This window comes from Thalassophryne amazonica, chromosome 1, assembly GCF_902500255.1.
Source record: "Thalassophryne amazonica chromosome 1, fThaAma1.1, whole genome shotgun sequence".
In the NCBI taxonomy this organism is placed as follows: Eukaryota; Metazoa; Chordata; class Actinopteri; order Batrachoidiformes; family Batrachoididae; genus Thalassophryne; species Thalassophryne amazonica.
In genome coordinates, this window is record NC_047103.1 from 15,055,334 (window position 1) to 15,080,449 (window position 25,116).

The 25,116-nt window shown below is 40.4% G+C and overlaps 1 protein-coding gene across 4 annotated transcripts in view; it reads right to left on the reverse strand.

The window, feature by feature from the left end:
• Positions 1–25,116, reverse strand: part of phldb2b (pleckstrin homology-like domain, family B, member 2b) — a 132,126-nt gene that overhangs the window by 72,225 nt on the left and 34,785 nt on the right. The window contains exon 1 of one of the 4 annotated variants that reach the window (XM_034165925.1): positions 18,104–18,289. The exons of the other annotated variants lie outside the window; for them this stretch is intronic. The gene's annotated coding sequence lies outside the window, so the exon portion shown is untranslated. Of the gene's footprint in view, positions 1–18,103; positions 18,290–25,116 lie in introns of those variants that run through there. 4 annotated transcript variants of the gene reach the window in all.

Below are 25,116 nucleotides of genomic sequence, written 5' to 3' on the forward strand. Positions count from 1 at the left end.
TGAACGCATGAGCTAGCAGCTCATTTTGCTGCGGCGCTCTGGTTGCTTCATCAGTCTTTTATGATGAAATAATGCTGAATTTATGTGGATTGTTCTAAAAAAGCTTCAGATATTGGTTGCTGAGATAGATGATGACTGGAGTGCAGTTTTAAGCAGGAATGAGGTGTTACTCCGTGAATCGCGGCTAATGACGCATGCGCAATGAAGGCAGAGGGGACCGATTTTTAGGGGGGGGACCGTTCGGTCTGTGACACCGGATCACCTCCAAAATTTAATGGATTCTTCCATGGCCTAATATTCATCTGTGTTGAAAATTTGGTCAAACTCTGTGCAGTAGTTTTGACGTAATCCTGCTAACAGATAAATAAATAAATGCTGATGATTAATTACGTCCTTGTAGGTCCCTTCGGCTGCTCCCTTGTTTTGCACTCTGGGTCGCCACAGCAAATCCAAGGTGGATCTGCATGGGGGAAAAAAAAATCTAATCTGATACCTGAGGAATCATTCAGGCATTTATCAAGTCAAAACTCCAACAATGCTCTGTTAAAGCCTTTCATATGATGATTGGCCACTTGCTGCTCATCCTGAATGAATACATGAAAGTTTTTCATTGCAAGTTGAGAAGAACAAAGCATCTGATGATACCTGATCAGGCTTTGGAAAATTCTCATATGTATTCTTCACATAGATCAGTTCTATGAAGGATTCAAAGTTATTAGTTGCAGCTTTGCCAAGGAGTGAGAGTTTTTGAAGATGATATTACAACATCAATCTGGCACATTTGTTGCTTGACTTGCCAGGATTTTCCTGTAAAAATGTCAACTGTTCTCTCCTTTGTTTGTGTGCAGATATATTGAGGAACCCTGCAGCTCTTTGTGCTCACACCAGCAAAATCATTCTTGCAAATAACAATGAGAATCAAAGTACACCATGCCAAAGTTACAGGCTGAATAAGCAGAACACAACAGGGATACGCAAACAAAATCCCACTTAGTTGTTGAATCCTTCCCTTTTCTCAAGGAACACTTGTACATCCACACGCTCCTCCACATTCAGCAGATGGTTCTAACTACAAAGGCACGAAGTCACGGAGCTACAACAAAATAAACTAGATGGGCACAAGAAACCAAACCTTTCACTCTGGAAACCCATAAACTATCCACAACCATCCGAATTTCACCCAGTCAAACTGAATGTACACAGTATCCAGAACCACACAACACTGCATATCAAGATATTGCAGGGTGTGAAAAATCCAACCCCTCATCTGCATCATGACACCTGAGTAATAGATAAAGTGGGGGATTGCCTGTTGGGCTTAAGTATGGTGGGGATCTTGGGGCTGCTATGGTAACCATGAAGGCCCATCAGGAACCGTGAACACAAGACACCTAACGGGTCTCTGGTGAGACAAGAAGTACTCAATGGCAGATCAGGTGGAGGAAGTGATGGCTAGTAACCCAACGGCTGGGATTTCCCAGCCACCAGACCAGCCTAAAGATCTGTCAAGGATCATGCGTTTGTCGGTGTGCAACAACATTCCTACATTAAACAAATCCATGCATCTCTAAATCAACCCTGGATGTGAATATCCCATCTGGGAATAGATCAAGAAATGGTCTTGCTCACATCCCCGGGATTGCCATGACTATATTACAATGACGGCAAATGCCTGGACCAAAATGTAACGGGTTCTTTCTTAGCCCATGACCAAAAATAATATACTTACCCATTACAGGTTGGAAAATTAGGTTTACCATTTTATTGTTCTGCTTGGGCTTATGCACTGTTGCTTGTTTGGTTGTGTTTTAAAATTCTGGTGCACTGTCTGAGTTGTTTTGTTTGTGTACATTTCTTTTGTATTGTTGTTATGAGTATATATATATATATATATATATATATATATATACACATTCTTTATTGTTTTAATGGTATAAGGGGAGGGTATCTATAAGCTTTGCATCTGCCTTCACCCTTTTGGCCACAAGGGTTCATTGCACGTTGTTCTTTTTATGAGTGTGTTATTGTCTGTGTGCCGAATAAATTCATTCATTCATTTACAATCATGAAGGTGCTAGAAAAATAATAGTGTAATGTCAACATGCTAAAAAAAAAAAAAAAGCACAGTGGGAATTGTTACGTGGTGTTAACATTGTAGAGTTTTGTTTCTTTATTCTATTGGTGAGAACAAATTTATATGTTAACATTGCACTTCATTATTGTGCACTTATTTTTAAAATGTTTTGCTTGCTATGGCTAAGGCATTACATTTTAATAAGTGTCTGTATTTCTGTAACAACAACAGATAGAAAGCGTGGAATCGGCCGTACTATCAAACCAGAGTGTAAATCCACTCAGAATGCACGAGAAGCCGAAAGTAGAGCTACAAATTGATGCAAGTCTGGGAATTTTATTCACAGTCAGACTCATGCATGTGCAAACACTCGTGCACAGCCAGTGTTTGCTCTGGCCATCAGTTGGACTGAAAAGGCCAGGTATTAAACAAGACGTCAGGGTCACAACCTCTGGAATACACACAGCTGGCCACAGCTGTATAAACACTTCAACCTCAGAGGGACACTGACACACACACACACACACACACACGAGATCTGATGCAGAAAAGTGAAAAAGAAAAGAAGGCGCCAAAGAGCAAAAATAATCAACGATAAGCTTCAACTTTTGACATTTGAGGACTGACAGATGTGAGGAGGAAAAGATCACAAGACCGGCTGATAAAGAAAATCCCTCTCATGTCGAAAACTGAACGCTTTAAAATCTCTGTTTTTTAATGCTCGATCCTTGAATATCTTGGATTCAGAAAAGCTTCAGCCGTACATGCAAACGGCTAAAACAGCCCCTTCTTAATAACTGTAATACAGAGAAATCGGATTCCTCGGCTCTGACGTCAGGCACAAGCACGGAGGTAAAAGGGGCAGAACGAGAAACTGAGTGGAAAAAGACTGGATGGAAAAATGTCAGAACTCTTTTTTTCCTCTTTTTTTCATTTTTACAGCACCAGCGTACATCAAAAGACCGTTCAGAACAAAAACAAGTCTTTCAGCTCTCAGGCTGCAGTAAATCGTCTTCACCCTCAGTACCACACACGCCCTGAACTTTCGACACTTGATATTTTCGACTTGTGATCCCCCCAGTCCCGACTCATGACATCATCACATGACCGTTGAGGGACTTCACATATACTGGGCTTAATTTACTGCTATGCGAGTCGAGTTGAAATAAAACTGTTTAATAACTGAGGCTACAGGTTGAAAGAGTGAGATTTCCACTAACATGCAAGCTGTCCACACTACAAAATGAAAAATTAGCGACTGCCCATTATCTTTGAAAATATTCCATTTCGTGATGAATACATCAAAACCACATCAAATCACATTATAGACAAGTGGGACAACATTTGTACTTGTCTTGTCACAAAAATGACTTGTTCTACACTGGTCAAACACTGAGGTGAAGTTGAATCAAATGAGTCCCAATGGCATGACTGTGACTACGTTTACATGCCGTTAATATTCGGGTTAAGGTCATTATCATATACCTATATATGATACGCCAATGTGATTGAATAAAACACTAAAGAATCAATCAATCAATTCAATCAATTTTATTTATATAGCACCAAATCACAACAAACAGTTGCCCCAGGGCGCCTTATATTGTAAGGCAAGGCCATACAATAATTACGTAAAAACCCCAACGGTCAAAACGACCCCCTGTGAACAAGCACTTGGCGACAGTGGGAAGGAAAAACTCCCTTTTAACAGGAAGAAACCTCCAGCAGAACCAGGCTCAGGGAGGGGCAGTCTTCTGCTGGGACTGGTTGGGGCTGAGGGAGAGAACCAGGAAAAAGACATGCTGTGGAGGGGGGCAGAGATCAATCACTAATGATTAAACGCAGAGTGGTGCATACAGAGCAAAAAGAGAAAGAACCACTCAGTGCATCATGGGAACCCCCCAGCAGTCTAAGTCTATAGCAGCATAACTAAGGGATGGTTCAGGGTCACCTGATCCAGCCCTAACTATAAGCTTTAGCAAAAAGGAAAGTTTTAAGCCTAATCTTAAAAGTAGAGAGGGTGTCTGTCTCCCTGATCTGAATTGGGAGCTGGTTCCACAGGAGAGAAGCCTGAAAGCTGAAGGCTCTGCCTCCCATTCTACTCTTACAAACCCTAGGAACTACAAGTAAGCCTGCAGTCTGAGAGCGAAGCGCTCTATTGGGGTGATATGGTACTATGAGGTCCCTAAGATAAGATGGGACTGATTATTCAAAACCTTATAAGTAAGAAGAAGAATTTTAAATTCTATTCTAGAATTAACAGGAAGCCAATGAAGAGAGGCCAATATGGGAGAGATATGCTCTCTCCTTCTAGTCCCCGTCAGTACTCTAGCTGCAGCATTTTGAATTAACTGAAGGCTTTTCAGGGAACTTTTAGGACAACCTGATAATAATGAATTACAATAGTCCAGCCTAGAGGAAATAAATGCATGAATTAGTTTTTCAGCATCACTCTGAGACAAGACCTTTCTAATTTTAGAGATATTGCATAAATGCAAAAAAGCAGTCCTACATATTTGTTTAATATGCGCTTTGAATGACATATCCTGATCAAAAATGACTCCAAGATTTCTCACAGTATTACCAGAAGTCAGGGTAATGCCATCCAGAGTAAGGATCTGGTTAGACACCATGTTTCTAAGATTTGTGGGGCCAAGTACAATAACTTCAGTTTTATCTGAGTTTAAAAGCAGGAAATTAGAGGTCATCCATGTCTTTATGTCTGTAAGACAATCCTGCAGTTTAACTAATTGGTGTGTGTCCTCTGGCTTCATGGATAGATAAAGCTGGGTATCATCTGTGTAACAATGAAAATTTAAGCAATGCTGTCTAATAATACTGCCTAAGGGAAGCATGTATAAAGTGAATAAAATTGCTCCTAGCACAGAACCTTGTGTTACTCCATAATTAACCTTAGTCTGTGAAGAAGATTCCCCATTTACATGAACAAATTGTAATCTATTAGATAAATATGATTCAAACCACCGCAGCGCAGTGCCTTTAATACCTATGGCATGCTCTAATCTCTGTAATAAAATGTTATGGTCAACAGTATCAAAAGCAGCACTGAGGTCTAACAGAACAAGCACAGAGATGAGTCCAGAATTTTTGAGAGAAAGGGAAGGTGGAGATTGGCCTATAATTAGCTAAGATAGCTGGGTCAAGTGATGGCTTTTTAAGTAATGGTTTAATTACTGCCACCTTAAAAGCCTGTGGTACATAGCCAACTAATAAAGATAGATTGATCATATTTAAGATCGAAGCATTAAATAATGGTAGGGCTTCCTTGAGCAGCCTGGTAGGAATGGGGTCTAATAGACATGTTGATGGTTTGGATGAAGTAACTAATGAAAATAATCAGACAGAACAATCTGAGAGAAAGAGTCTAACCAAATACCGGCATCACTGAAAGCAGCCAAAGATAACGATACATCTTTGGGATGGTTATGAGTAATTTTTTCTCTAATAGTTAAAATTTTATTACCAAAGAAAGTCATGAAGTCATTACTAGTTAAGGTTAAAGGAATACTCGGATCAATACAGCTCTGACTCTTTGTCAGCCTGGCTACAGTGCTGAAAAGAAACCTGGGGTTGTTCTTATTTTCTTCAATTAGTGATGAGTAGGAAGATGTCCTAGCTTTACGGAGGGCTTTTTTATAGAGCAACAGACTTTTTCCAGGCTAAGTGAAGATCTTCTAAATTAGTGAGACGCCATTTCCTCTCCAACGTACGAGTTATCTGCTTTAAGCTGCGAGTTTGTGAGTTATACCACGGAGTCAGGCACTTCTGATTTAAAGCTCTCTTTTTCAGAGGAGCCACAGCATCCAAAGTTGTCTTCAATGAGGATGTAAAACTATTGACGAGATACTCTATCTCACTTACAGAGTTTAGGTAGCTACTCTGCACTGTGTTGGTATATGGCATTAGAGAACATAAAGAAGGAATCGTATCCTTAAACCTAGTTACAGCGCTTTCTGAAAGACGTCTACTGTAATGAAACTTATTCCCCACTGCTGGGTAGTCCATCAGAGTAAATGTAAATGTTATTAAGAAATGATCAGACAGAAGGGAGTTTTCAGGGAATACTGTTAAGTCTTCAATTTCCATACCATAAGTCAGAACAAGATCTAAGATATGATTAAAGTGGTGGGTGGACTCATTTACATTTTGAGCAAAGCCAATTGAGTCTAATAATAGATTAAATGCAGTGTTAAGGCTGTCATTCTCAGCATCTGTGTGGATGTTAAAATCGCCCACTATAATTATCTTATCTGAGCTAAGCACTAAGTCAGACAAAAGGTCTGAAAATTCACAGAGAAACTCACAGTAACGACCAGGTGGACGATAGATAATAACAAATAAAACTGGTTTTTGGGACTTCCAATTTGGATGGACAAGACTAAGAGTCAAGCTTTCAAATGAATTAAAGCTCTGTCTGGGTTTTTGATTAATTAATAAGCTGGAATGGAAGATTGCTGCTAATCCTCCGCCTCGGCCCGTGCTACGAGCATTCTGGCAGTTAGTGTGACTCGGGGGAGTTGACTCATTTAAACTAACATATTCATCCTGCTGTAACCAGGTTTCTGTAAGGCAGAATAAATCAATATGTTGATCAATTATTATATCATTTACTAACAGGGACTTAGAAGAGAGAGACCTAATGTTTATAGACCACATTTAACTGTTTTAGTCTGTGGTGCAGTTGAAGGTGCTATATTATTTTTTCTTTTTGAATTTTTATGCTTAAATAGATTTTTGCTGGTTATTGGTGGTCTAGGAGCAGGCACCGTCTCTATGGGGATGGGGTAATGAGGGGATGGCAGGGGGAGAGAAGCTGCAGAGAGGTGTGTAAGACTACAACTCTGCTTCCTGGTCCCAACCCTGGATAGTCACGGTTTGGAGGATTTAAGAAAATTGTCCAGATTTCTAGAAATGAGAGCTGCTCCATCCAAAGTGGGATGGATGCCGTCTCTCCTAACAAGACCAGGTTTTCCCCAGAAGCTTTGCCAATTATCTATGAAGCCCACCTCATTTTTTGGACACCACTCAGACAGCCAGCAATTCAAGGAGAACATGCGGCTAAACATGTCACTCCCGGTCCGATTGGGGAGGGGCCCAGAGAAAACTACAGAGTCCGACATTGTTTTTGCAAAGTTACACACCGATTCAATGTTAATTTTAGTGACCTCCGATTGGCGTAACCGGGTGTCATTACTGCCGACGTGAATTACAATCTTACCAAATTCACGCTTAGCCTTAGCCAGCAGTTTCAAATTTCCTTCAATGTCGCCTGCTCTGGCCCCGGAAGACAATTGACTATGGTTGCTGGTGTCGCTAACTTCACATTTCTCAAAACAGAGTCGCAAATAACCAGAGTTTGATCCTCGGCGGGTGTGTCGTCGAGTGGGGAAAAACGGTTAGAAATGTGAACAGGTTGGCGGTGTACAGGGGGCTTCTGTTTAGGGCTACGCTTCCTCCTCACAGTCACCCAGTCGGCCTGCTTTCCCGGCTGTTCGGGATCTGCCAGAGGGAAACTAACGGCGGCTAAGCTACCTTGGTCCGCACTGACTACAGGGGCCTGGCTAGCTGTAGAATTTTCCACGGTGCGGAGCCGAGTCTCCAATTCGCCCAGCCTGGCCTCCAAAGCTACGAATAAGCTACACTTATTACAAGTACCATTACTGCTAAAGGAGGCCGAGGAATAACTAAACATTTCACACCCAGAGCAGAAAAGTGCGGGAGAGACAGGAGAAGCCGCCATGCTAAACCGGCTTAGAGCTAGTAGCTGCGCTAAGCTAGCGGATTCCTAAAAACACACAAAGTGAATAATGTGTAAATAATTTAGAGGTGATTCAGCAGAGGGAGTGCTTTAGTTAAGGCACGTGAAGATTACACTGTGAAACAAATCGTTATCTAGGTAACTAGATCAAACTAGATCAAAACTAGATAACTGTGCAGATTAAACAGCTAACAGATACAGCAAAACACCGCTGTGCTCCGGAACAGGAAGTGATACAATACCGCAGTGAGGTATAAATAGCAAAGAATAAATAGCAATACACCCTTTTCGTGGACGGGTAATATTTTTCATACCACCCGAGTAATCAGCCAATCCATGCATATGTTGTGACGTCACGGCATTTGTTACTATTGCCTTTAGTGTACATGTACAGTGGTCCCTCGCTATAACGCGGTTCACCTTTCGCAGCCTCGCAGTTTCGCTGATTTTTTTAGTCCAGTTTTGCATTTTTTTGTTTGTTTTTTTACACAGCGCATTGTTTTCTGCATCCTCATCAAGCAGGCCAGTCGCCGGCACCGGTCGGCATCACTGCGAAGGGAGAGCACACGCATTGTGTTCTGAATGTCTGTTTATAAGAATCTTCTCGCCCAGAAGAAAAAAGAGCGCCAACAACTACCCATAACTGTGTTCTTCACTCAAAAGAAGACACCTGCACAGAGGTGTCACTCAGTGGAAAAAGACACGACAGCAGAGCGGCGCCAGGACGAAGAGGCGCGGTCAGAGGAACTGTGAAATACTGGTGAGTCACTATTAATCATTTCTGTTGTGTCCAACCTCGTAGGTGTATAAAGTGTGTAGTGAGGGGTTTTACAGCCTTAAAACATCTATAACTAGAAGCACTCAGAGAGTGCAATCCTTCGCCAAGGCCATGGGGTCACTGACGCCATAACATCTACACGCCGTGGAATCATTGAACCTAAAAAAGTCTAACAATGATGTTTGCTCAGTAGTAAAAGTTTCATCTGCTGTGACTGGATAGCATGTATCCTTAGCGCTTGGCATCACAGTTTATTGCAACTTGCACCTTTCCCAGAAGCTACTGTCATCTGAGCACTGATATTGATATTGCATGTGCTTATAGACAAAAACAAATAAGAGACAAAATTCAATTTATTATTCAACTAAACTGCAAATATATGAATTTTTTAACATTTATGAAACACTTCTCTAAACAAGGCCATTGGGTCACTGACCCTAAAGAGATTCCGTCCTTGGCACAGTGATCCATTTCTTTTTGTCTGTTTCTCTAAAATTGTATATAATAATCATTAGATTCTTAATATATAAACAAAAATAAATTTAAGAAATATTACAATTTGAAAACAAATGCACCAGAACGTGATGACAGCTGCAACTGCTTAATGCTAACTTTTAACATTGAAAATGCCATAGACATGCTAACATGTTAGCATCGGGATCCGGATCGTGATCCGGATCACCACTAAAATTTAATCACTTGTTCCTCTTGTCATTTCCAACCACTCCACAAAATTTCATCAAAATCCGTTCAAAACATTTTGAGTTATCCTGCTGACAAACAGACAGACAAACAAACAAACAAACCCGACAGAAAACATAACCTCCTTGGCGGAGGTAATAATTGTAAAAATAACGCTGACTACTTCATGGATTTCGCCTATCGTGGGTTATTTTTAGAATGTAACTCCGGCAATAAACGAGGGAAAACCCTACAACATTTATAGGTATATGATAAAATTGTTATCAAGTTGTTGACCTTCAAAAAAACCATACACCCTGAGGCCAAAGGCCGAAGGGTCTATGGTTTTCTTCAGGGTGTATAAAGCCATATTCATTGGTGAACAACTTGATAACTGATAATATTCCGGGTTCTGAATCATTAGGAATAGCCCGTTTACATGCTTAAGCAGACAGAGTTACTCCTGTATACATGGTCACTGGTATCATTTGGAATATCCCCATCTAAACAGCGACGCATGGACAACGTCCAGACGCACGGAGAACGTCATGACGCAAATATGCGTCATTTCCGTCAATAAAAGACATTATATTCATGTCTTTCACGATACTAATGAAGTATTCGGTTTCCTCCTCGCTCCGAAAGTGTGGTGCTGTGCTGCCGCGTCTGGATTTCGTCATACTTGTTTACCTCTGCTTCTGTGGTTTCCAGTGGGTTGCGCGCGCCGCATAAAAGTAGTTGCCATACGCAAAAGACCAAGATTCCTTGCGGATAGGACAAGCACAGAACACAAAATAATGTTCCTTTCTATGGGGATATTCCGATGCGCGTTTATATGACCTGATATTCGGTTTAGAAAAGTTGTAACCCAGGGGTCATATTCGGGTTTTTAAAAAAGGAATATGAGCATGTTCGGGTTTTTGCGGGTGTTTACATGGCTATGCGCAACCGGGTTATTGCTAATATTCCGGTTATGAAAGGGTTATTGGCTGCATGTAAACGTAGTCATTCATATGAATTAGGTTTGATTTTACTCTATTAATTTTGAATCAAACTAAGAAAATTCTCAGTTAAAATGAGTGGTCGGTCCAAACATTTAGTCAATCACTATTATGTTGCTCGCTGTTATATGTCCACAGGTATTGTGCTATGTGATCTCCAGCATGTATTATCATAATTAGGGCTACAACTACTAAGGATTATTTTCATAATCAATCCTTTTCTCAATTAACTGAATAGGTCCATAAAATGTCAGAAAATGGTGAAAACTCTGAACCAGTGTTTTCCCAGTCCTCAAGATTACGCCTTCAAATGTTTTGTATTGTCCACAACTCAGAGATACTCAGTTTATTGCCAGCTGGGAGTAAGGAAACTAGTAAAAAAATTAGAAAGTATTCAACTGGATTTGCGTCAGGAAGGGCATCCGGTGTAAAACTTGTGCCAACTTGTGCGGATCTGGCTGTACCCGCTGTGGCGAGCCCGAACAAAAACTGGGAGCAGCCGAATGAACAACAACAACAACATTCACATTTAAGAAGCTGAAACCAAAAATTTGGATGCTTAAAAAATTAAGTTGAAGTGATTAATCGATTAACATAGCTGCTGAATAATTTAACAGTCTACTGATGACTGATTCATCACTGAAGTTCCAATCATAATGTGTGCTATACATTTGTTGACCAACAGATGTCAGTAGTATTATGAGCTGTAGAAGGGGTTTCAAGCAACAAAGATTTTGGTGAAGCAATTGGCTGGGAAGATTTTTGTGTCAAAATATCAAAGCTCACTATCACTGCACAGTGATATGAACTGCGTATGGATCATTCAAATTAAACAGTTGAGCCAAATTCCACTTTCATGCATTTTTTTTTGCCCTTTTCCCAAAACAAAGACAAAAAAAAAAAAAGTCCATGACAGTGTCCTAAGATGTAACCCTGACAAGTATGAGTTATGTATTATTTGTATAGTCGAGGTTCATGATATTGAAGCAGAGAAAATAATGAACCTACCAAGTACCAGACAACACTGTCTAAATGTTTCTCTAACAATCAAGACAAGCTTTAGTATGCTTACCTAAAGGTTGACTTTCTTGTAATTGATCAATGTAGCAGAAATCTGGGACGTCATTTGTAGAAAATAATTTTGATTTAAGTTATAACAACAATACTGAATTTGGGTGGGAAAAAAATTTTCAATTATACTTTCCTAAAAGTGGTGGTCAGACAAAACAAACACTACACACAAAAACAACAGTGTAAGAAGTGTTTAGTCTGCACATCTGGACTGAGACATTCCAGAATACATACTGGAACTGCGAAAACACTATTCTGCAAGTTTGGGCACAAACTGTGAGGAAGCGGCACGATGACGGACACGTTAAAAGATGTGATTTACTGCAAAAGGTGGGATGGATTCACCGCGCAGACTCAAGTGAGCATGATGTAATAACATGTTTTGCCCCCATCGCCAGACATGACGAATCCTTGTGGGTCTTCAAACAGAGAGCAAACTGTGTGTAGCTGTTGGACTTCAAGCAGTGTCCGTCTAATGACTCACAGTAAATCGCAGTGTGTAACATCACAGCAAACACACACTCTGCCAGCTGTCAACACTTGTAAATATCTAATTTCCCGCCCCCAATGACAAACCTCGCTGTGCGCCACTGTTAAAGCGACGACAAAAGAGTGTGGCCCGGATCTGTTTGCAGCCCGCCAACGCCTCATTCCCCTCAAAGCCTCATCCAACAAATAATTATGAGACAATTCTCGTTCACACTTTCAACATAAACAAACAGGAGTGGGGGGGGGGGGGGAACACAGGGGAAGAAGAAAATGAGAATAATTGCAAGATGCACAACTGAACAATGTTTAAAAAAAAATACAAACAAATTAAAAATATTTTAAACCTTCGAAACACTAAAATTATTCCAAAAAACTGCTTCTGTGTGCAGGCTGTTTGAAGAAAATACAAGACGACTGACTGCTCTCAATATAACCGTCGTCTGAAACAAGTTCACGATTTTGAACGTAGTACCTGTTTACTGTCATATTTGTTGCAATTTTTAGGAGGATTACTGAAAAACTAACAAACCAGTTTCCATAAAACCTAAAAGAAAAGCTTTGATCTGGACCACAAATTGTTGTGACTGATCTGCCAAAAGCCACAGAGTCATGAAGTGTTTTTATCTCACTTTTTATCACTAACATTAAAGGACACAATTGTAGAACAGATTTCCACAAAATTTGATAAAAAGGTTCCAGCTGTCCTAAAACAGATGTCAATAAATTCTGGGTCAGCCATGACGTTGAACATTTTTGTTTGTTTTTCCCCCCTCCCTCCTGCAAATTATGGGATGTGACCCAAATGTTAATTTGGGTTTCCGACAGTAAATGGACTTTTTTTCCTTTGATTTAAAAAACATTAACTTGGGTGTATGACGTACACTAAGGGCCCCTTCACACATAACACGAAAGACACATAAACTGGAAGAAAATCCGTGAATCAAACACGAAATGGGGAACCACAAAACATTCCACCTGCTGTCGTGAGGGATGCACGGTGGCACAGGCATATACGACACACCGGCGACGGTTATGTGCACAAGTGTGCATGAACACAATGCAAGCAGCTGGAACATGTTGCACCACAACAGAAAAAAAAAAAAAAATACATGCCACTCGTGGGATTCAAACCTGCAATTTACAAAAGCACTGATTAACAGACATAATCTTTACCACTGCACTACATTGCTGTCCTATAGCAAGCGCATAAAATGTTTAAAATCAACAAGGAGATAAACATATTTTTTTAAAAGAAAAGAGAAATTAGACGATGTACATGAAGAGGAAGTCTTTAATTTTCATCGTAATAACTGACAAAACTTGCAAAGAGCACCGGACGCAGTGCTCTACGCAGGTCTATACAACACTGTGCTACTGTACACAATGCCTCCACAATTGTACGCAATTCTACGCCAGTCCGGTGAAAAATCCTTTAGATTTTTTTTTTTTTTTTTTTTTAATCAGTACATACCTGCACTGTCAGATTTCATTCATCCCGCTGGACTCTGCTGAACTTTGCTGGCAGTGAAGCTTCAAAACCACGGAAAAAGAAGAGGCGGACCAAACTTCCCCCTTCGCGCAATTTACACAGCCATTCCTGCGTACTAAATATGCAGCACAATACAACTCTACGGTCCGGGTGCGAAAGGGGCTTCAGCTTAAATCTAACTCACATTTTTTTGTGTGTGTGTGTGTGTGTTTGCTTGTTTATTTATGTCCCATGTCGACACATGTAGTCATCCAAAAATAATTTATACATTTTTCAATTTAAAAATCACATGCATATGTGTTTTCCAACAAAACTTAAAATTAGTCCGTATACATTTATAGCATAATTTAAAGTTTCCAATCTAGAAAGTCTGACCTCAGAGTCTTTGAGGAGCCAGATGTAGGCGCTGTTTTAAATCTGGACCCAATTTCTGTCCCCATGTAGATCTGAGCACACAAAACTACATTCCAACCACAATGTTATGGGAGGGGAAATTCAAAACTGTTTGGTTAACATAAGTGGATGAATTGCCAAACAGAGGCCATTAAATCAGCATGAAAAAAATAAAGAAATGAAACAATTACAGAGATCCCTCGTTGAACATTACGCTTGTATACATGACTAACAATCAGCAATGCATTTAAGTGCCGTTCGGAAACTTAGTTCCTGCTTATTTTATTAAAATGTGCAAATTATCTGAAATTTGGCCAAGAAAATGCTGATAACCTTTACTTGGCACATTGAAGGCAAACTGGTATTTACCCCCATGTGCAAAGACGGATTCTGAGCTCACACATACTGTCAGTCTCAGTGGACTGAAAACCACAAATTAACCTTTTCTGGACCACAAGGGCCCAGCAGGAATAACAAACAAACTGCTGGCTCTCAGGGATATCCAGGCAGTGTTTGTTTATGTGTCTGTGGTCTGGATAGTTGCTGACAAATTCCTCCCCCACCAACCCATCTTTTTATAATAAAGATTAGAGAACAATTAAAATAAAAGTCCATCAATGCCCTGATAGGAAAAAAATACAACAGTATCCATGACAATGAAGCAAATCTTGTTTTCGAGTGTCAGACAGCCAAACCATTGTTAGTTCTTTTCACACAAGTTTGCGAGTTAACTCCCACCCCCTGGCATGCATATAAAGGTTACTTCCATTTTCTTTAAAGTGTACACAACAGGTCGCAAGCATCAACAGGTGAAGGCTAAAATAATGTCTGCAAGCGCAACCAAGAAATCTAACTTGTTTCACAAAGTAGCCTACACAGCATTCAGCGGGCGCAATGATTCGTGAACTTTACAAAGACAGTACGCAACTTTTGGATAATGTATTGTGTTTAAATCAGGAAAATATGAAACTGAGCAACGCAGTTCTAAAATAGAAAAACTGCATGCGACACCACACAAACACTGATGATTATTTTCATAGTGGATGAATCTGCTGAATAAATTTTACCTCAAAATTCCAATTTTAGATATACATTTAACAAATTTCTAACAGTAAATTTCTAATAGTAACTTCTATTTAAATATGTATTGTGGCTTCAAATGATGTCAAATAAAATAAAAGCAACAGTGACAAATATCGCATTGCTCCAAATATAAGACGACATCTTTTATCTTGGAAATACATCTAAGAAGTGGGTCTTGACCAAAGCTCACTAACTTATGGACCATAGTCCAAATCTGGACCAGACACTATCCTCTCTAGACTTCAAGATATAATTAAGAGATTTCGAATAATTACAATTTGACAGACTAGTTCTACTTTATGCCCCGTTTACACCAGACTGAGACCTATATAAGACCTACAAGATCATGACATTTTGTCAACTCTCACAGGTCTTGGCTGGTCTCCATTGTAATTTATTATTCGTGTTTACACCAAGCCTGCATTGCAACTGAATTGTGCGAGTGAAATATATGTAAATAACCGTGATCATTGATGCAACCCCATACAGAGTCAATTAAGAGTCTATATCATGACTCATAAGCCCCTTTCACAACTCATACAGGATCAAGTTGAGAGTGAGCTGAGACATGTGAGAGTTTATCAAGACTACTTATGAGACCCATGTATCTGTTAAGTGGTCGCACAACTTGTTTTAAGCAGTTCAGTACACTTGTACAACTGTTGGAAACTGATGGAGAGTGATGGTGACCAAGAAGGATCTTTTTCCGACCATGGAGAGCCCATTGTGACCAGCCTGCAACCCCAGTGGGTCTGTGAGAGTGACGGCAAGTGAAGGCCGCTTTTCCATCGCAACTCATTGATGAAGTGAAGTTGATGACTTCCACGGAAAGGAACTCCAGTCATCCCCAGTCAATGCCGATACCCATTTACAGCTGGGTAGACTGAGACAATGTGGAAGAACTACACAAGGACACAGACTGGAGAATGAGTAGGATTTGAGTCCAGGTTTACATACTGGCAGGCCAGTTTATTATCTACTGAGCTACCAGCTTTACTCGATGAATCTGCCAAACACAATTAGGCTACTGTTGTTTTTTTAACAGCAGCAATCAAATGCAACTGCAATCACATTGTATACATAACCCAAGCAAAGGTTAAAGTGTTTCCTTGGCTCCTTCTCTGTTGGAATATAGACAGCCAACATTTACCTTTGTTCTTAAAGGTTTCTGGCCCTATTCTAAAAAAAATAATATATGCATAGAAACACCACTTCAACCAGTCAACCCTTGAACCCTTTTTAGCTGTATCAAAACAAAACCTTTGACATGGCCACTGTGCAAGAGTTCATGAGATCAGTGTTGAGAAATGAAAACCATCTATAAAGCATCATTCTGGTTGATAAAAGTCACCTCCTGTGTTGACTCAAGTGTCAAATGAATCAAATAATGAACTGCCAGAAATTTTAAAGACAAGACAAGAGAACAATGTCCAACATACTCAAAAACCAGTGGTCTCTACCCAGTGCGCTGACATAGAGTGATAAATCCAATGAAAGCGTCAATTAGCCAACTCACAAGCAAATCACCCAAACATTGTTGGGAAAACAGCTTTAATTCCAGTTGTTACTGCTGCACATCTGTCTTGCCAAAAACAGATTTAAGGGTAATCAAACAATGCAAAGGATTTCTAATGAGCTGGCATGCATCCCCATCGACTCAAAGGTCTGTTTCTTTATTTAAACAGGTTTAAAAATCACATTTCCAAGTGAAAACTCGGCCAAGATGGCAGCACCAGCAGACACACAACAACAGGTACATAAAACCAATTAAGTCACAATTAACAAAAAAATGGTAACGCAAAAGATAAAACAATTAAATAGGAACTTTAAGCCAGAAAACAGCACTTCAAAAGAACAGCTTGATGTTTGGAATCTGTGTGATTAGACAAATAAGAGGTTAAGTTTTCAACCAAGATTGAAGTATTTAAAGTTTCGACCTGTTTAAACATGCAATCCTTAACTGATGCCTACGAAACGATAGCTTTAAATGCAAAGAAAAAATAGTGGTTGTGATCATCCTCTCACAACACAAATCATGGCGAGGTCAAAGATCACATCGTCGTCTTTTGTCCGTGGCAATATCTTCAAATCAGAAAAAGTGGAATTTCAGTCAGACTTCACGGATGAACTTGACCATTCTTTCACAACATGAAACATGTGAAATACATATGTCTAAAGTATTCCAGAAAGGGCCAAGAGGGTGCAGATTTTCTTTGCAGCCACTGACTCCAGCAGGTGATTTCACTGATTAACATCACTTTGAGCAGATGGGATGAGTTCATCAGTGAAATCACCTGCTGGAGTCAGTGGCTGCAAAGAAAACCTGCACCCTCTTGGCCTTTTCTGGAATACTTTGGACACCACTGGTCTAAAATCAAAGTCAAATCCAAGGCCATCTAGAAGGCACTCAGAGAGCACATACAAAGACCAAGGCCACATATTCACCACCGCCAAAAAAGCCACTTTCACTTGCATTTAGCATCAAACCTTGTTTCCTAAGAATTTACCAATATGCTCATAAAATTTCATCGAGATGAATTCATATCTTTTGGAGCTCAATGTTGCTATATCTCTAACATTCTTCTGGAACCAGAATATCTTCTGAAGTGAATCAGAAATTGCATAAATTGTTTCCCAGGACATTATTCATTAGGTCACAAAATGTTATTGACGTTTACTATTAACACATTTCTGAATGAAATGTTCCTGTGGCTTAGTGGTTAGCACTGTTTCCTCACAGCAAGGTGGGATCGATTCCCACCTGTAGCTTTTCGGTGTGGCATTTGCACGAGTTCTGTCCAGGTGCTCCGGCTTCCTCGCACATCAAAGACATGCAGGTAGAGTGTGGTTGTGTATTTCTGACTATACGTGGCCGTGCAATAGCCTGGCATCCTATCCAGGGTTTACCCTGCCCCTCTCGCCCTTTGACCTTCAGTGGAACCAAAAACCCTACTAGGCCTAGTACGGACTATAGAGAGCCGACATGTGACGTGTCCAGTTCTGGACCTATAGCAAGAAATTCCCCCTTTTCAAAAAAAAAAAAAAAAAAGGATTTCCCCATTCAGTAAAAATATGAACACAATCAAGTTAAATTAATGTTGCATGAATATTTTAATGCTGTGAACTAGTTGCAAAGTCATGTTTGCATGCAAACTGTTTACTTCAATTTTTCCCCCTTGTAAAAACAGAGGGCGGTGAAGTAGATGTTTAAGTCACCACAAAATAAAACGAGTAAATGTGTTTTATTTCACATCACATCACTCACCTTTTACTGAGTCCCATCCAGTGAGAGCATCTGGAAAAGACTCTCTTGACTAAAAACCAACCCGAAAGGTGGTTAGAAAAGCCTTTCTACCAGCGGAAGATAATTAAATCTGTCTGTAGTAGAGCTCGTGTTGTTGTTTTTCGTCTCTAACCTTGTTGTCCTCCTCATCAGACTCCGTGTGGAAGAGAACTTCAGATTTACCGTCCACGGGGCTGAGCTCTGGGCTGTACCACCTTCCATTTAAAAAGGGGTGAACAGCCTCTGGATTTAAAAGCGCAAACGCCTCAGTGACTGTTTAGGAATTCCAATATTTCCTTTTGATATTGACGACATTTAAATAGTGAGAAAAGCGAAATTTCACAAGAGCTGTTAAATACGATAAACAAACCAACTGCATTAAAGCGTAGCGCCCCTGTGTGTTGGTGGTATGTTCATTGGCTGTTGGAAAGTGAGGTATTTGGGTGACGCCCCCTCAGCTTTTCTTTGTCTACCTTTTTTCCTTGTCTTCTACCTTATAACCCCAAAACAGTTGGACTTAGATACTCTATTCTTAACAAATAATAATAAAAATAAATAAATAAATAAAAGATCTTATAAAACCGGTGGTTTGATTTTATTTCAAAGAAAACCTAAGAAGCTAGACGTAATTAGTGCAACTTTTGAGACCAAACCAAAATAAAGGGGGAGAAAAGGAGGGAGGATGACAGGCAGCCACGACAAAGAGCAACTGAGAAGATTAAAGAAAGAAAAGACTAGATGAAACAACCAAAACAAAAAGGTTCACTGGAGTGATAATTACCAAAAAAAAAACATCAACAACACAGTTTTTACTGCATTCAAGAAAAGATGGCGCCAGGAAACACCATTTGCCTGTTCCTACATACAGTACATGGTTTTGTTTTGTTTTGTTTGTTTATTTTTACCATGGCTGTCCATGAGTTTACCACGTTTAAGATGTCATGGTGAATCTTGACCACCGCGTATTACAATGTGAACATGATTCATCACAACTGAACCAAGAGATACCTCTCCTATGGCTAGTGTAGCAGCTGCACTTCGCATTGTGTTGTTATGACTCCGCCCATTCGCTCCCCTAGGGATGCGAACTCATGATCCTCGGCATGGAAGTCAGACTCTAACCAGAAAGCCAAAACCCAGGGCTCTGGCCTTGCGACCAGAGAGTCCTTTTGAGCTATTGGGAGTGAGGTTTATTAACTACATCTGCACAGCGACACCCGCTGGCCTCCGTTACACTAGCATACTGGCATAGCATTGTACTATGCTCCCTAGCCCTTTAAAGTCATTGAATTTGCAAAGGAACAGGTCTCGGCCCAAACGTTCTCTAAATTTTGGGTCTGTTAGTGAAGCTTAAGGCTACTGGCCAGTGATCACCTTTGTAATTTCTCTGTTTTTCTGTTGATTTACTGCTAATGAATTATACCTTAGGTGTAGTTTTTTCAACCAACTGATTTTGCTCTTTTTCTCTCTGTCCAAGGTATGGACGACGTCACATAGTACTTCAGGAGTGATGGTTCAAAACTGCAAGGGACCAGACTGATCGTGAGATACAAGGCCTGAAGCAGCTGCTGAATGGTGCAGTCTGCATTTGAAAGTGACCCTATCATAGGAACAGGCCCACTGACGGCGTGAGGAAAAATCGGCCCACCCTGCCTTCGCTGCGAATGCCTCATTTCGGAGCTCAGCAGGGTCATTTCTGAGTGTTACCACAGATTCACTGATTATCACCTCATTTCTGCTTAAAACTGCCTTCAGTCATCATCTATTCAAATTCAGTATTATTTCATAATATAAGACGGCGATCAGAGCACAGCAGCTGCTGCGCCTATGTTATTTCAGAGCATCAGTAACAGCTCGTACTGATGCAGTATTGCCTCGTTTCTGCTTACAACTGGCTTTAGAATGATTTAGGAGGTTTTACCTTGTCATAAAAAAGCTTTTCAACCTACCATCCCTGGTTCTCAAGACCAGGCACCTAAGTGGCTCTACTCTACTCTTTACTACTCTTCTATTTCTATTTTACTCTTCCTTTTTAGATATTTAGATTATACCTTAGTATATTAGCATAGTTTCACCTTAGAATTGGAATATATGATACCTTACTGAATTTTCATGCGATGGTTAATAATCACATTATTCCCTTTGATCGCTTTGGGTGTGAAGAGTCAGTCTCAGACGTGCTACTGTGGTCCCAAATGACACATACGCAGTGAAGACAGAGCAGACCAGTTTTTAGGGGGACCCTTCGGTCTGCGACACTGGATGACCCTTGCCTGTGGTGCTAACGTCTGTATGGACTTATCTTTTTTTATTATTATGTTGTTTGATTTCCTGTTTTCTGTTTCTTCAGCTTTGTAAAACTGTACAAAAACCTTGTAACTGTTAGAATGGCCTCAGCAGTGGGTCACCCCTTTGAGTCTGGTCTGCTTGAGGTTTCATCCTCAGTATCATCAGAGGGTGATTTTCTTTACCACTGTCACCTATGTGCTTGCTCTAGGGGCTGGTAAGATTAGACCTGTCTTTTATGAAGGGCTTTGAGGCAGCTTTATTGTGATTTTGCACTATATAAATGAAATAAATTGAAACTGAACTGAGCAATCATGATTCAGCATTACTCCATCAACGATCATTCAAAACTCGAGTAAGACTGTACAAGACATCAAGGCTACAGTGGTAAAGTCCTCTGAAGTCTCAATGCATATAAGTGATAGAAATGTAAACCCAGTTTGACAAAAATATCCAAAAATGCCCATAATGGCATTCAAGATGGCTGCAAAACATAGGATTCATAAAAGTTCAGTAAGAGTTTTAAACCATCACAACCTTTCAAGAGCGTTCAAGACTATCCCCAAACCCACCACAATTTCACAGTGGTATCATGTTCAAAAATCGTCTATGTGGGAATGGGGCCCAACTTAGGTAAAGGTTCTCAACCCAACTTTCACAGCATAAAAACTCCCAAAATTATGTTGGTTAATCATGGATTAAAATTATTTCAAGAAAGAACACTGTTGTTTTTTCCCCTACATTGGGCATTGATGTACACAGCTTTATGATGTTGTCAAGACTTGAAAAAATCATCAAGAGATCAAATAAAAGTTTGTGTCACAATATGAAATTTAAATCCTAGGTAGACTATGAGGCTCGGTGGTGCTGGTGCTTTTTCCCAGACCCTGTAGCATTAAGTGGATGAGAGTCTACGACTCTTTGTAGATGGGATGTTAGTCTGACGCAGGTTGCTTCCACAGCCAAACCCAGTACATGCACAACTGAGTGAGCCAAGACAATGCAGATAAAGTGTCTTTGTTTACATATTAGTAGCGCAATTACTTATCCCACTGAGTTACCTAGTCTTCAAGAACTAGAGTGCTTGGTGAACTTCTATACATGCATTAATGGTAAACATCCACCAGGTGGAAATATTGCAGGCTGCTGTGGGACATTACAACAAACCTGTTGCTCATAGTAATAGATACGGCAAAAAGACATAAAATATTTTAATCACATCTCGGCGGCATGGTGGCTAGCTGGTTAGCACCGTTGCCTTGAAGTTAGAAGGTCTCACGCTCGCTTCCTTGTCCATTCTGTTAAATTTGCATGTTCTGTCCATGTTTGTGTGGTTTCCTTCCATTTCCAAAGATGTGCAGGTTAGATGAAATGGTGACTCAAAATCAATCATAAGTGAGCATGTGAATGTGTTCCTTGTCTATACATGCCAGTGGTATGAAAGACTGGCACCCTGTCCAGGGTGTACACCATCTCTCCCCCAATGACTGCTCAAATAGGCTCCAGCAAAGACCTCATGAGTCTTCACTGGAATAGGTGGGTTTAGAAAGTAGATGGATGGAATCAGATCAAGATCGACCTGAAACATAAGAAACTCTTCGAAACAAAAGCACTGTGTCATCACAACATTTAGCCAAAATCCGTCCTCTCAAACTCTCTAGTGTATCTCTCTATGTTTAGAGTTTTAGACCACAAACACACAGGGATTAACACACAACCTTGACACTCTTTGACCAATTGGTGAAGGTACCTAGTACTGGATAAAGTAATTGATTACGCTCATTCAAACAGTCCACAATCCAACTTAAAGCCCACTTACTGTCTAATGTACACTTCCGCAGCAGGTTATCGACTCCTATTACAGCCCAGCTACATTACCAGCACAACGACATCCATAAACAAACATCTGTGACAAAGTTAACAAGTCCAAGTGCAGCCAACTCTTTGAACAACAATGTCAGAGTGGCTTGGTCCAAAACCAAGTTAGAGCTGACCTCTTTTTTTCTTCTTCTTCTTATCTCTTCCTTCATGTTGCAAGATAGAGTTTTGTTTTATTTACATTCTCATTTTATGATGTCACAAAGCCCTTCTTTGTTGAACAAGATATGTAATATTGGATATTTTTTTTAAGATGCAGCAGAATCAACAACATTTTGAAATGCATTTTAGTAAAATCTATTTATAGCACAAAAAAGTAAAGCATTGCTCACAGCAGGAGGAGCAATACAAAATATGCAGATGCAGGAGCAGCGTCAACAACGGCAGTAGTGATGATGTAATGATTAGTGCCATCTACAAGCGTACTCTATTTGAGGCTTCAAGCTGTTTCAGTAAATTAGGAGTGAAGCTGATGTGATTTCAGGTCAAGCGCCGAAGTCCTCCATACAGAACAGATCACTTCCTAAACACAGCTAATCATCTGCAGGCACAGTGTGTGGATGTGACTGTGTTTATGTGGTCAGACTAATTCAACCCAGACCATCTGAGGCCCGGAGAAATCTTCTCTCAAACCATCTCTCTCTACTTTCCAAACCACATCTTTTGACATTGGAGCCCATATATATGGGCAGACCGGTTGAATGTATGACGGTGAAAATGCCCTTAAAAATGGTACGTGTCAAAGAATTTGATTTCCAACCTGATTTGGACCAAATGTGGCAGATAAGTAGGTAGTAGAGGACCAAGCTGAGACATGTATGCACATTATTTAGGAGAGGATAACTCACCTGTTCTAGGCTAATATGACCTCAACGAACAAATTGGGATATGTGCCAAAGTCGCTAACCGAACGGTCCCCCCTAAAAATTGGTCTGCTCTGCCTTCACCGCACATGCGTCACTGCAGAGCATCAGGAGCAATTCACAGAGTATTACCTCATTTCTGCTTAAAACGGCCTCGTTTTATTTTGTCATCTGATGGTTAATAATCACATTATTCCCTTTGTTTGCTTTGGGTGTAGAAAGTCAGACTTAGATAGTCAGACTCGGACATGCTGCTCTTATCGCTCCCTGTCTTTAATTATAAAATAATGCTGAATTTATGTGGAAATGATTGTTGTACAAAAGCTTCAGATATCTATCGCTGAGATAGATGATGACTGGAGTGCAGTTTGAAGCAGAAATGAGGCAATAATCGGTGAAGTGCTGCTGACGCTCCGAAATGATGATGCACAGTTAAGACAGGGCGGACTGATTTTTAAGGGACTTGAAAGTCTCTACAAAATCTGACTGATTTATTGATGCAGGGAGATCATTCCACAAAGCAGGTGCACGATAAGAGAAAGCTCTGTGACCTGCAAACTTTTTATTCACCCTAGGGACACAAAGTAGTCCTGCACTCTGAGAACGCAGAGCCTGGGCCGGTACGTAGGGTTTAATTAGGTCAGCTAAGTAGGGAGGTGCCAGTCTGTGAATAATTTTATAGGTTAATAGCAGAAGAGAGACAAGTACTCCAACAATACTCATGTATTTCATTTTCAGCAGTTTGTGGAAAAAAAGTGATTTTGTTCATGCCACAAAACTGTCAAAGGTGAGTAGAGTCCTCAGAGGGTCGATCAACAACAATGTTTCAACGATGAAGGTTGTACAAAAATGAATTTGTCCAGTGCACCACTGTGGTATTTTTACAACATCTGTTTTCGAGACAGCTGGTGACTTGTATTAGCGTGCTGAAAAGAGTTATAATGTGACTTTCCAGTGGTTTTCTGCACCTCCCACTCACGGTGGCTGGACAATGCCCTGGCCTGACGTGCGTAAGCACAACTAGACGATGTCAATATTTGAAGCAGCCAGACTCAGTGGGAAGACAAACAGGCCTGTCAATATTTAACTGAAAATGGCCTGACCACGCAGGACACAGTGACAAGGAGAAAAACATCCAGAGAGGGCAGACAAGAAAAATCAAAAGTCCTCTTGGTGTGTGAATGAGAACATTAGAGAAGGAAAGGGAAATTAATGAATTTGATCCAGGCACTGGCAGACAAGTCCTAAAAAAAAAAAAGTCTAAAAGAGAACATCAGAAATTCTCAGTTGACTTCTTTTGAAAACAATGACACTTATTCACTTTTAATGAACTCGGATGTTTTACAGTGTACACCGTGTGCAGTTGGTGGAAGTTGTGACTCACTGTAGCAGCGAGCTTTTCCAGACCGCTACAAATGGACCCAAACCAGAGGCACACAATCATGCACACACTAAATCTGACATTAAAACACACACACACACACACACACACACACACACACACACACACACACACACACACACACACACACACACACACACACACACACACACACACACACACACACACATACATTTGGCCTGGGCATGGGGAGCTATTTGGGGTTCAGTGCCTTGCTCGGGGACACAAACGTCAGGAGAACCCAATGCCCCATCCCCAATGGACTGCTCAACCCACCAGCTGACTTCTGCCTACACACCATGCCTGTGCATTTATACACAAACACATATACACTCACAGTGAATTACATACACAACCATTTCCATGCAGAGCAACAACCATATATTTCATGTGAGTCATAGCCACACTGAAGGGAATGTAAGTTAACCAAACCACTAACTAACTCACCAGTTATGAAATACTAAAAGTATGCACTCCCCAAGCAGAATGCCCAACTTTCTTTACACATCAGTACCACTATTGGCCAGCAGACAGCAGTGTTTCAATGCTTCAATAGATAAAAGGGT